This window comes from Ictidomys tridecemlineatus, chromosome 8, assembly GCF_052094955.1.
Source record: "Ictidomys tridecemlineatus isolate mIctTri1 chromosome 8, mIctTri1.hap1, whole genome shotgun sequence".
In the NCBI taxonomy this organism is placed as follows: Eukaryota; Metazoa; Chordata; class Mammalia; order Rodentia; family Sciuridae; genus Ictidomys; species Ictidomys tridecemlineatus.
The window spans coordinates 74,050,202-74,063,104 of record NC_135484.1 but is presented as its reverse complement, the minus strand read 5'-3'; positions in this window follow the sequence as shown (position 1 = coordinate 74,063,104).

The following is a 12,903-nucleotide window of genomic DNA, read 5'->3' as shown; positions in this document are numbered from 1 at the left end:
CCAATGATGTTGGGTTGCTGGTCTTGGGTGTAGAGGATGTAAACACAGGTATGAGGATGCTTATGAATGGAGAGAATGCTCACAGAGACTGCAAGGATTACAGTCAGCAGGGTGGGGCCCAAATAAGATTCTAATTATTCATTTTGGTTAAATTTTGTGACCATGAGCAAGACAACACAGCCATACTTATAATAATTAGGTATCAGCTATTCTGAGTGGGTCTTTGGGAGAAAATAAGTCAATGCCAGCTGAATCCTTACTTTAGGCAAACCATTTCTAGGAAAACCTACAATCAGTGCAGATCCTGTTGCCAGGGTCCTGTTGCTGTATGGGGTGGGGCTTCTTGGGTCTGTATAGAGATTATGTTTGCTAATTGTATTAGTTTGTTAGGACATAAAAAAGTACTATAGACTGGGTAATGTAAATAACAGAAGTTTATGTTTTCACAGTTCCAGAAACAGAAGGCCAAGATCAAGGTGTTGGCAGGGCTGGTTTTCCCCAAGGTCTCTCTACTTGGCTTGAAGATGGTCCCCTTCTTAATGTGTCCTCACAGGCCCATTTTTTTTTAATGCATGCTCACCTTTAGTATTTCTTCCTCTTCTCAAGAACATTTGTCCAACTGAATTAAGGTCTCACTCTTGTGATCTTATATAATCATCTCCTTATAGACCATATCTCCAAAAATAGTCATTGGGAATTAGGGATTTACTAAATAAATCTTGGGAAAGATACACTTCACTCCATAATACTCTGTAATATTATAGATTTTATCAAAGAAGAACTATTTCTCTTGCAATTGCACCAATAAAGTTGATAGACTCTATGCTAAAGAAGTCACTAAACATAAGCTGAGACTGGGGTGAGGTTGGAAAATAGCATGATTTCTTCAAGGGAACTCATTCTTGTCTAATATATTAAAATTCTCCTAGAGAATGAATATATAGGTAAAGAATGTACATAAATAACAGAGCTACAAGGAACTAGGAGGTAAAGAATGTACATAAATAACAGAGCTACAAGGAACTAGGAGAGTGTTTAGTTCAATCTTCCTGCCAGGACTCAGGGGCCTTGCCTGAGGCCACCCAGCTTGATAATGGTAGAGCTGAGAGGAAGTGGCAGCAATTTGCCTTTCCATAACTGGCCACCTTTGAGCACACCTGTGGGGAATTCTTGCACAGTGGTGTGACTGGAGTTAGCAACATTATGCTGTACTTTTTAAAAACTTGGAAGAAAAGATTTTGAAAGTTTTCACAATAAAAATGATAAATGCTTGAGGAGGTAAATATGATTAGCCCAATTTAAGCATTATACCCTATGCATGTATTGAGACATTACATGGCACTCCATTAATATGTTTTTATGTTACAGCTAACAAATAAGTTTCAAATAAATAAATACAACCATGGATAAGGAGGATCAGTGGATATAACTCTCAGATTTGGAAAAACGTTTGACAGTTCTCAGTTTTAAAGATATGAAAACATAGTGCTTCTAGGAATTAGTTTTATTGCAGTATAGAACTGAAAATTACAGGAAATAAAAGATAGGGAGAAATGAGCATCCATCTTATTAGATAATTCACAATATTCAGTAACTATTAAATGTCCAGTTGGCAGGGCTGAAGTTGGGCTTTTAAAACATAAACATTTTAATAAATGGTTTAGAAAAGGCCAACATTTCACTAAATCAGTGTTTGTTGAGGAGGGATATTAATAAGGTTATGAGGAAAAGTTTTGAATGCACAAACATGTTTGAAAACACTGAGTTAAAGCAAAATGATTTCTTTGTTGTGGATCTTCTCTGAGTCATTGCTACAATAATTAAATGTGAAGAGTCAGTATATTTCTAAACTTTTTGACCAGAGAAACTCCACTTTTTTAAAAAATAGAATTTATTGTGGAAAAAGCTGTGAAGCAAATCTGCATAGTAAAAATACCAAGTTGGTTAGGATAAAATGTAGAAAGGATCGGATGCTGAGGACACTTATAATTTGTAAACTCTGCTGTAGTATATGCTGCATGCTCTTGTTATCTTTTTTGCCTAGAAGTAGTACTCTCAACTTTACTTTTGTACATGTTTCTGCCTGAGGGGAGATGCCTATTTTCTATCTCTTTTGTATTCTTTGCAGTTCCTAGGATTGTGCTCTATACATAGTAGGTGCCTAGGAGATGTTATTGATTGTCAATGTGATTGTAGTAGATGAATTTCCATGCTGATGACTGAGAGGCAAAGCATTTATGGAACCAAAGCAAAGCTATATGAGCTAGGCAGAAAATCACACCACCAATAAAAAATATCACATATTAAATTTTTCTTAATATCAGCATAATTTTGACTATGAGCTCAAATCTTAATTAGGAAGGTGGCTTTCTTCCACTTTAAGTGCTACACAAAAAAATTAAAGCTTAGAAGATGTATGGAAATTGGATGAAGGGCCTTGAATCTCCAATTTATCAAGATAACCCATGATGACATCATTTGTAAGCCTGGTTTATTCAAATAATCACAGCCTCCTTATGAGAGGGAGGTAGGAGAATCAGAGTTAGAGGAGGGGAGTGACTAGGGAAGTGGAGGTAGAGGAAGAGTGAGTGAGAGAATCAGTTGAGAATACAATGTTGCTGGCTTAGAATATGGAGGAGAGGCCATGAGTCAAGGGATGAAAGTGCTTTTTTAGAATCTGGAAAAGGTAAGGAAATAGTCTATTCTAGAGTCTATTAGAAAAGATAGACACTTACAGAGAGAAAGATGGGACCAGGTGGGACATCATCTTCTGATGGAGAAACAATGACCCAGAGCTATCTCAACATGTTTATTATATAGGTTTTATCATCAAAAGGATTTTTGTGAGAAAGTGTCTTCAAAGCAGGCAGCTGAAGGTCAAAGTACTGGCAATCAATTACAATTATCTACTTGTGCTCATAATTCTCTGTCCCCAGTAGTTGGTGTCTGAACTCAGGGTCAAGACTGATAGCTCTGTGCCTAGCACAGAACCTCTTCAGGCGGGACATCATCATAGCAACTGGGCAGTCTTGACCTGCACCTTTGCATAGGAAATTTCCAGCACAAGTACAGCCTTCTGCCCTGAGACACTCAGAGATCCTGATCTAAGTCACTGCTTTACACAGATTGTGCCTTGGTGTCATTGCCCTTTGTCATATCTGGAGATATTGTTCATAGAAAGGACTACTCCGTGGATCTACAAGGATGGCTTTTTTTTTTTCCATTTTCCATTTCCCAATTCAACTTCCTTTCTCTATTTTCCTTCCAGGAAAAAAAAATGTCTTTATTGATCTTAAATTTCTGAAGAAAATTTTGTTAGGATGAAGAAGAAAAATATTTTCAAACAAATCACACACCAATAGTTTGACAAATCATCCTACCAATTGTGTATTCAACTTACTAAATTTTAAGGAGCGGGCTTTGAGCCAGAAGAGACCCTCAGATACCCTCAGCTGCTGGGTTTTTATTGGCTCACTTGCCAATAAGTCTTACTCACCAGTGAACTAAAACCTCCTCCTCCACCACCTTCTCTGTTCCCTTCTTTATCTAGTATGTATGTGTGTGTGTGTGTGTGTGTGTGTGTGTGAATGCATGTGAGTATGTCAAATTAATACTCATATCACTTGATATAAAATTTTACATGTCAAATTACTATATATAACAATCATAGGTTGAAGAAATGAAGAGTTAGCTATATTGTTATATTTTTAATTGGTAACTTTTAGTTGTGCATAACATTAAGGTTCATTTTGATGTAATTATAAAAGCATGAAATATGATTTGCTCTACTCAGTGTTCAGCACTTCCCCCTTCCCTCCTCTCCTTCCTCTAGTCCCTCCATTCTACTCTATTGCTCTTTCTGCTATTTACTTTTTAAAATAGTGTCTTGTGTATATAATGATGAAATTCACTGTGGTATATACTCTTACATGTACATAGATCATGTTCTTCCATTATTCTGTCCTTCCTCCTCCCCCCTCAACTTCCTTCCTCTTGATCTTTCTTCTATTTTTATGGAATTCCCACTCCTCCTTTCTTTTATATTTTCCCGTACTCTAGACTAGCTTCTGCATATCAGAGAAAACATTTATCTTTGACTTTCTGGGTCTGGCTTATTTTACTTAGTATGATAGTCTCCAGTTACATTTATTTACCAGTAAATGACATAATTTCATTCTTCTTTATAATTGAGTAGTGCATCATTTTTGTGTGTGTGTGTGTGTCTGTGTGTGTGTGTGTGTGTGTGTGTGTGTGTGTGTAATATTTTCTCTATCCATTCATCCATTGATAGACACTAAGGTTGGTTCCATATCTTGGCTATTGTAAATTGTGATGCTATAAGCATTGTTGTGTCTGCATCCCTATAGTGTGCTGGTTTTAGATCTGTTGGATATATAGGGAGGAATTATATGGTGGCTCCATTCTTCGCTTTTAAAGAAATCTCCATATTGCTTTCCAGATTCGTTGTACCAATTTGCAGTCCCACCAACAATGTGTGAATGTACCTTTCCTCCCACACCTTTGCCAACATGTATTATGAACATTTTCTCATATATTTGTGGGTCATTTGTATTTATTTATTTATTTTTTGAGAAGTGTCTTTTTAGTTCTTTTTGCCCACTTATTATTTTTTTATGTTAAATTTTTTTCAAATTCTTTATATAATCTGGATATCAATGCCTTATCTGAGGAGCAGGTGACAAAGATCTTCTCCCATTCTGAGGCTCTCTCTCTTCATGCTCATAATAATTATTATTATTTTTTCTGTAGAGAAGATTTTTAATTTGATGCCATCCCTCTTATTGATTTTTGGTTTTATTTCTTGCACTTTAGGAATCTTGTTAAGGAAGTCAGTCCCGTGCCAGCATGTTCGAGTGTTGGGTCTTCATTTTCTTCTAGCAATTGCAGAGTTGCTGATCTAATTTCTAGGTCTTTGAATCACTTTGAGTTGACTTTTGCGTAAGGAGATAGATAGGGAACTAGTTTCATTTTCTACATGCAGATATATAGTTTTTTCCCCAGCACCATTTGTTAAAAAGGAGATTTTTTTTCCTCCAATATATCTTTAGATTGGAAGCCTAGAAATTAAAGAAATGATAAATTATTTGGATTAGAGGTGGGTGGGGGGGAAGGGGTTCAGAAAGAAGTTTCTTTAATGGACAACAATTAGGATATTTGTTAAAATTAGTTTTCTTCTCAATCATTCTTCTGAGTCAGGCTCTAGACAGAATCCATTTTTTTCTACACCATAAATTATGCTTCATTATAAAATCTGCAATAGATAGTGAAGAAAATTAAGACCACATAATCTTGCCTGTAGTAGCAAAAGCCACTTCTCCAAAAAGCTCTCTTTGGTGTTTTGTACCATATATTGAAAACCAAGAAGCCCATTAACAATAAGCATGTGTAACAATCCTCAAGAGGGGTTATTTTCTCAAGCCATATAATTCCCAAAGAAATTGCTAAAATTAGTTTTCTTTTCTTGATTCTACACATTAATGTGTTTGACTCTTTTGGTCTGGTTATTCCCCCAGCCCCCTTTACTCTTGGGCATTTGTTATCAAAGTCTTCTTTCCTTAGTCCTGGTACTTGCTTTATCAAGTTCTCATTCTTAAACTATCTTTCTCAATATCAGTTCATGACTATTTAATTAGCCCTGATAGTTTTTTTTCATAAGTAAATTTAAAACAGCCAACTATATTTTGCATCTTGTAAAGGCTTTTCTGGAAATATGTGGTTCCCCGCCCCCCCCCCCCAATTCCTGGTGATCATGTTGCCCATATGTAATTGTGTAAGTAGGGAAAGCATTGGGAATTTAGTACAGCCACAGTTTTACAGCAAACCCTAATTATGAAACAGATAGACTGTCAATTAATTCAGCTAATTACCTATCTTCATATTGCTCTCTAAGGAGCACATAGACTACAGTAGATTTTCGTGGATATTTATAAGCTAAAGCTAAAGTAAGTAATTTATTACCAATCATTTGAAGATAACAATGTTTTCTCTGGTATTGTTTTCAACATAAAAATCACTTTTGTGTACATGATCTCATTTTTGTTCTGACTGAAACCCCAGAAACAACACTGAGAAAGGACAATTATTTCTCAGCTTGAAGAGGATAATCACCTATCCCAAGGACACAGGCGCCTAGTGGCAGAACACCACTGGCTCCTATTTCTTTGCCTGCACCCTACTCATCATCCCTTGCTGCTTCCTGAAGTTTTTGCAAACACTTGTCTATTTCATTTTTGTTTAGTTTTACAAAAGCAATAGTTTTCCTCTGCTTTTATCTGATTGAGCTTCTAGTTCAAACAGTTTGAAAAAGTCGAGAAACAACATTCAGACCAAATTTATTCCATCTTTGGAGTAAAAAATATTTCCTTTAGGACCACATAAACCAATCTTGCTCTCACTGAAATTTTAACCAAAGGTTTTATTTGTCTTATAATTGAATGTCATTGAATTTTCTGTATCTACTAAAGTTTTATACATGAAAGTCTTAAAAATCCTGTTTGGATTCTTCAGTATACAGCAAATTTGTGGATTCGGGAACAATGAAGGGGGAGACATCCTGAATGCAGCCCTGATTTGCATGGAAGGTGGTCACTGCTCTTGTCCTGTGTCTACCACTGACCCCTATGCTCATCTGAACCCTAGTTTATTAATCTTTAATATGAGATAGTCAGATTAACTGATCGTGGAGGGTCCCTTGACAATCACTAATATTCCAAGTCCTAACCTTGAAATTGTTGACTTTTGATTATGCTGGAGTCTCCCAATCTGTTGGCTTTATTCAATAAACAAATTTATTGAACTTTTATCTAAAGGGTAATAGGATCTATAGTCTTCTAATTAGATCCTGGGCACAATATTAAAGCTTCATATGACAGGGACTCCCATGTGTTTACAAAACTCATTTCTTCTACCTGCTGGCACATAGCAGGTACTAGCAGGTGACTGAATTCTAGTCTATGAATGTGAGTAGAATATGGAAACTTTCTGGTCTGACTATAAAATACTTCAATGCAACCAGATCCCTTTCCTTCCCTCACTTCTGACTATACGATAAGGAATGCCTGGTTTGGATACTCAGGCTATGAGTTTATCTCTTCATGGAAGTTTTTCTGTTGAACACATGATTAGAATACATGTAGGTGAGAAATAAACTATTGATCCACTGTGATTATCTTTTACTTGGTACCAGAGTGTGATGATGTTATAATACAAAGAAATCAAAATATGTATCTTGGCTTGGCAGCCAGGTGGTGGGAAACTATGAAGAGGTATAGCTATCTATAAGACTAAAGAGCCATGGAAAAATATTCTACAAAAATATTACCAGTGGCAACTTGGAAAAGACAAATATATGTGCTCAGAACCTGTAGCATTCGCAGAAATGAGGATTACTCTGATTATGTTGATTACTATCAACTGTTTTGAGAAAAGCATCATGATAAGGAAACATTTGGACAGTTCTGAAGCAGAGAATCAAGGAAAAGAACAAGTTTTAGATTTCAAAATTTTTACAAGTTGTTTCAACTGGACAGGTTGAAACAACTATGTCTGGATTCTGAATAGTAATATTTTAGACTGAAAGGACTCAATTGAAAAACACCAGTAAAACTCCTCAGTTAAACCCAATTGATTGTTACTGTCCCACCAAATTCTGTTGTTTCAGAATTTGCCTCAATATAACCACCAAGGGGGAGGGAGTGTAAAAAACTAAGAAATAAGTCAGGATTAAGAACCACATCTGAGAATAATTTGTTTTTTTTTTTTTTAAAGAGAGAGATAGAGAGAATTTTTTTAATAATTTATGTTTTAGTTTTCGGCGGACACAACATCTTTGTTTGTATGTGGTGCTGAGGATCGAACCTCAGGCCACACGCATGCCAGGTGAGCACGCTACCGCTTGAGCCACATCCTCAGCCCTGAGAACAAGTTTTGAATATGATTACTGGCACTTGGAAGTGGCTTATTAGAAGTGGCTTCTGTTCTGAAAACTTTGAGCCAGAGAAACTTATTATCGAAGGAATTATGAACTTCTTCTAAGTTTGGAACTGTTTAGAGAACTTAAAACCACTTTGGGCTGGGAGCAGGGTGTATAAATGATAGTCTACAAAGAAGCTCTCAGAAGGTAATGTGTGTGGAAACTAATGAATGAACAGGCACTTTCCACATCACAGAATCAGTGTGTAGGCCAAGTTGGGGCCTTCGCAATGGCTGCCTGTCAAAATTTTTGTTTTTTTCCATTAACCAGGGACTGCTGTGAGCCTTTCTTATTTTGAACGAAAGATTTTATTATAATTATTCTCTCCTTACTTCACTGTTGTATATTGGAGGTTTGCAAGGGGGACAGATAACTTGATATTAAATTTTTAAATCATGGATTGTTTTATGTTCTGGTTGCCAGGCTACAAGGAGCTAGCTGCCTTTGAACTGAGATAAGGACTGCATCAAGGTGACAGCCAGCCTAGTAAAATGGATTTATGCGTGTTGACTTTATATCCTGCCACTTTGCTGAATTCATTTATTAGTTCTAGTAGTTTCTTTGTAGACCCCTTTGGGTCTTCTAGGTATAGAATCATGTCGTCTGCAAATAGTGATAATTTAAGTTCTTCTTTTCCTATTTTTATGCCTTTTAATTTCCTTCGTCTGTCTAATTGCTCTGGCCAGTGTTTCGAGAACTATATTGAATAGAAGTGGTGATAGAGGGCATCCCTGTCTTGTTCCAGATTTTAGAGGGAAAGCCTTCAATTTTTCTCCATTCAGAATGATGCTAACCTGAGGCTTAGCATAGATAGCTTTTACAATGTTGAGGTAAGTTCCTGTTATCCCTAGTTTTTCTAATGTTTTGAACATAAAGGAATGCTGTGCTTTGTTGAAAGCTTTTTCTGCGTCTATTCGAGATGATCATATGGTTCTTATCTTTAAGTCTATTGATGTGGTGAATAACATTTATTGATTTATGTATATTGAACCATCCTTGCATCCCAGGGATGAATCCTACTTGATCATGATGCACAATTTTTTTGATGTGCCTTTGTATCCAGTTCGCCAGAATTTTATTGAGGATTTTTGCATCTAGGTTCATCAGAGATATTGGTCTGTAGTTTTCTTTCTTTGAGGTGTCTTTGTCTGGTTTCGGAATCAGGGTGATGTTGGCCTCGTAGAATGAATTTGGCAGAGCTCCCTCTTTTTCTATTTCCTGAAATAACTTGAAAAGTATTGGTATTAATTCTTCTTTAAAGGATTTGTAAAACTCCTCTGTATACCCATCCGGTCCTGGGCTTTTCTTGGGTGGTAGTCTTTTGATTGCTTCCTATATTTCATCCATTGATATTGGTCTGTTCAAATTGTGTGTATCCTCCTGACTCAGTCTGGGCAAATCATATGACTTAAGAAATTTATCCATGTCTTCACTATCTTCTATTTTATTGAAATTTAGGTTTTCAAAATAATTTCTAATTGTCTTCTGTATTTCTGTAGCGTCTGTTGTGATATTGCCTTTTTCATCCCGTATGTTAGTAATTTGAGTTTTCTTTCTTCTTCTCTTCATTAGCATGGCTAAGGGTCTGTTGATCTTATTTATTTTTTCGAAGAACCAACTTTTAGTTTTGTTAATTTTTCAATAGTTTATTTTGTTTCAATTTCGTTGATTTCTGCTCTGATTTTAATTATTTCTTGCCTTCTGCTACATTTGCTGTTGTTTTGCTCTTCCTTTTCTAGGGCTTTGAGATGAAGTGTGAGCTCATTTATTTGTTGGTTTTTCCTTTTTTTGAGGAATGACCTCCAGGCGATGAATTTCCCTCTTAAAACTGCTTTCATTGTGTCCCATAGATTCCGATATGTTGTGTCTGTATTTTCATTTATGTCTAAGAATTTTTTGATTTTCTCCTTTATGTCTTCTGTAACCCATTGATCATTCAGTAACATATTGTTCATTTTCCATGTGATGTAGGATTTTTCCTTCCTGCTTTTATCATTGATTTCCAGTTTCATTCCATTATGATCAGATAAAATGCTTGGTATTATCTCCACCCCTTTATATTTACTGAGGGTTTGTATTTGTTTTGGGATATAGAAAGGTAATTTTTTAGTTTTGTCACTGAGAAATAGTTTTATTTCAAGGATTTTAAGCAGAATCTGTTTTTATAAAGGAATTTCAAGTGATCTTTTTAGTAATTAGGAAATACTGCTGATCATCATATGAGATGTACTGTAGGAGCTGAAAGGGTGTTTCTTCAGTTGTGCATATTTCTAAAAATAAGAGGCACCCTGTGAGTTGAGAGCATATCTTTTCAAGGGGAAAGTTAACTCATCAAGAAAGTTCAAAGTCATAGTCATATGGATTCCACAGTGTGGTTTATAGAAATGCCAAGTGCAACCTAGAGAGTCTTTGGCTGATATTAGATCTAAAGTGCAGAAAAAGCAGGAAGACACAGTAGAGTAAGAAGGAAGAGTGGTGTGCACTCAGCTGCTACTGTACCTTTGCTAAGGAGCCCAACTGGACAGTCTGTGCCAGGCATTACCACCCACTGCGCATCATGAACTTACTGCTCAGTGTGTTCTTGTTTGCACTCTTTGAATCTCATACAGCTTTGTGTTTGGGCTCAGGAATTGTGTCATTCCACAGAGGAGCCAAGAAATGCTGGTGCCTCAGTGAGGTTGGGATGTGTAACTGTGAATTCTCTCTCTTGAGAGAGAATCATCACTTGCTGTTATAGAAACATCAAAGATAAATTTCCTAATACTAAATTTCTCAAATGTTTAAAAAACCTCAACAAAATCCTCTCTATGGTTTTCAAAGAGAATTTTATGATGGAACTCTAACATGCTCAACGAAATTACTTTGGGTAGATGAGGCAGGAACTCTGCCTTTTTGGTTATCTCCTCACTTCTTCCTTAAGTCCTCATCAATCCAAGCAGTTTCAGTAACATAAATACAGTTTATAAATTCCTGACCCATGACATCATCTTTGTAAAATTTATTTTTTTTGTTATTTGAATACCCTCAATGACATCTTTCAGCTGTCCTGGAACGTTGCTACATTTAAAATTTTTTAAAAATATTTATTTCTTTTAGTTGTACACAGTGCCTTTATTTTTATTTATTTATTTTTATGTGGTCCTGAGAATCGAATCCTGGGCCTTGCACACACCAGGCAAGGGCTCTACTGCTGAGCCACAACCCCAGCCCTACATTTTTTTTAATATTTAGTTTTTAGTTGTAGTTGGACAAAATACCTTTATTCATTTATTTTTATTCATTTATTTTTATGCTGAGGAGCAAACCCAGGGTCTCACATGTGCAAGGCGAGCGCTCTACCACTGAGCCACAACCCCAGCCCGAAACTTGCTACATTTTAATTGGTATTGGTTTTGGGGGGCTCTTATCACCATAGTAAGGTCCATTTCCATTTCTCAATATTCAGCTCAAAATCCTTTTCTTGGGGCATACTTTGCCAACTCCTTCAAGGCTGATTTAAATGCTTCTCCCAGTGGCTCCCAGGAGTGATTTCTGTGAGCCTGCTTGCATTCTCATGTATCCTGAGCATGGGGAATTCTTGATTAGCAATCAGATCCCACATCCCTGCTTCCAGGGAGAGTCTGAAAGCTGTGCAAATGAGAATTTATTTTCAGATCAGATTCCAGGCAGAAAGGGCCTTTTCTCAAGCAAAAATGGGCTTATGCACTTTGTGTAATCACCAGAGAAGAATAAAACTTATTTGGGCTGAGATTCATAGCCTCCTAACAGGAAGTCATGCCAAGAAAGAAGAGAGCTGCAGCATGGTACAGTCAGTCTGGAGTTGCCAAGAAGAGAAGGCAGCTTCAAGGAGAGAGGAATTGCAGACTTTCAAAGGAGTTCCTTAAAAACTGTTCATTACTAAGAGATTGTATGTTGGGAATATTTACAAGAAATGGCAGCTGTTTGGGATTAGCAAGAAGGACCCAGAGGCAGAAAGCAGGCATCCAAGTGTAGGGGTGGGGTGAAAGACAGGCATGGGACATAAGACAAGGATAAGAACTTTTGTCTTACCACATCAGCTAGAATTTTCTCCTATTCTTTATAGAAAGCTGGAATTGGAACAACAACAAAAAAAACAAAAACAAAACAAAGTTCCTGAATACATTCTGTGTCCTTGGGAAATCATCACTGAAAGTGTGTATGGTGAAGTGTAGATAGGTTGAAACTTGACCTTTTAAGTGATGATTTAAATTCAGAAGAGCTGGACAGGGTGCTGGTGTTTTCCTGAAATTTCCTTTGAAAATTTTGTTTCCTTTCTGTATCCTCCCTCCAAAATCTTAACTGGGTTTTCAACTCCTATGAGAATTTCAATCTGGAAGCAAAGTTTGCACTACAGACATGCACGTTGAAACAGTTTCATCAACAATTTGTTTTTTATATCTCCACTTTGGACTTGTCCGTACCACAGACACGAATCCATGTGAAATGTGATGATATTCTACATTTATATGCCAGAAATCTAGCTCTTTCTGAAATCTCTTCACTTTCTCTTCACCCCTATCACCAGCCTTAGCAGTTACCTGAAGTGAAAAAAACTAGGCCCTCTGTGCACCTTCCTGCTTGTTGTCTTCAGAGGACTGTCTTCTGTCTGTGCGTGCTCCGTGTCATCCTGTCGCATTCATGCTGCTCTAAGCGGTTGTTATTTGTCCTCCTTTCTCATGAAAGCGTGCGGTTGTAGGCAGCAGGGATTAAGCACCATTCATAGCTATCTCTTCACATTATCACATTAAAAAAATAGAAATTGAATTTATTTTTAACAGATATGTAAAAACATTGAAATGTATATTTTTATGAGGTAGCATGTAATGTTTTAATACATGTATATGTTGTGTAATGGCTCATCAGATTAAACATGTATGTTTTCAAACATT